The sequence below is a fragment of the Pteropus medius genome, unplaced genomic scaffold, assembly GCF_902729225.1.
Source record: "Pteropus medius unplaced genomic scaffold, Ma_sr-lr_union100, whole genome shotgun sequence".
NCBI classification, from domain to species: Eukaryota; Metazoa; Chordata; class Mammalia; order Chiroptera; family Pteropodidae; genus Pteropus; species Pteropus medius.
This window is the reverse complement of record NW_024354503.1, coordinates 9,484,841-9,486,016: the sequence shown is the minus strand read 5'-3', so window position 1 is coordinate 9,486,016 and position 1,176 is coordinate 9,484,841. Positions and strand designations below refer to the sequence as shown.

General features: G+C 40.6%; 1 pseudogene; it reads left to right on the top strand.

Annotated features, from left to right (window-relative positions):
• The first annotated feature begins 856 nt into the window (after positions 1 to 856).
• LOC120596430 (uncharacterized) lies at positions 857 to 972 on the top strand (annotated as a pseudogene).
• The last annotated feature ends 204 nt before the right edge of the window (positions 973 to 1,176 follow it).

Here is a 1,176-nt window from a genome sequence, read left to right as displayed (position 1 = left end):
CACTTAAAGTCGCAGTTTCCAAGAACCTACCCACATCATTAAGTGAGGATTTACTGTAATTCAGTAAGTCCTCACACAGGGCAGAAGGGGGTGACCTCAGCTCTCCACGTACAGCATGGGAAGGCAGCTTGGTGCCTGGCACACAGCGGCCTCACAGACCAGGCTTGAGGAATGAAGTCCCAATTCACAATTGTAAGGTCCCTACAGAATGAGTACAAAGCAGGAAAAGGTAGCTCTTGGTGAAGGTTGTCTTGTATGAAGTTTTTAAAACCCAAGTATTTAGAATGTTTAGATTTAGAGATGATGTTTCTTAGTATATTTCTCAAAGGAGAAGCTGTTGTGTTGTTCTCTCTAAGCCATGCCTTGGGCCCTAAGCTGCTATTCCCTCATGAAAATTTGCTACTATTATTTAGTCATTCCCACCATTCCATGAAACTCACATTCCTAAATCAATCACCAAAAAAGGGATTTTAGGTCTAAGTGCTCCTAAACTAAAAGAAAAGGAGAGAAAAGGGAGAAGTGACCTCTTAAAATCCTCAATATTTTTCTCTCTAGCTTTATCAGCTTTATCTTAAAATCACATCTCTTAATTATTTGAGATGAATGTAGAATACCAATTCATGAATGCTCAGGTCTCTGGCATTGAAAAAGTCAAAGTGATGAGGTAAATGACTTGCCTGGGAATGAAGAAACTTAGAGGTAAGCTCGATAGCTCACATCTGCTTTGTCTCAACCCAAATAATGCTTTAAAAGATTATCTTATATTAAGAACATGGTTCCATAGTGTAGTGGTTAGCACGTCTGCTTTACATGCAGAAGGTCCTGGGTTTGTGCCTCAGTGGAGCCATGGTCCATGGTCTACAGCCATGCCACCCTGAACGAGCATGATGTCTGATCTCAGAAGCTAAGCGGGGTCGGGCCTCGTTAGTACTTGGATGGGAGACCACCTAGGAAGACCAGGTGCTGTAGGCATAAATAATACTAAGTAATAATAATAAAAAAAGATTGTCTCATATTAAGTCACCAGGAGAATGTCTTTTGTGATAGTGCTCCATTGAACAGGAAATCTATCACTATTCGGACACATCATTGAATTAAACTGACATCTCACTGTAATAAATCCCAATGCGGCCTTCAAATCAGCACACAGAAAAATACACTGTGTATTGACATACA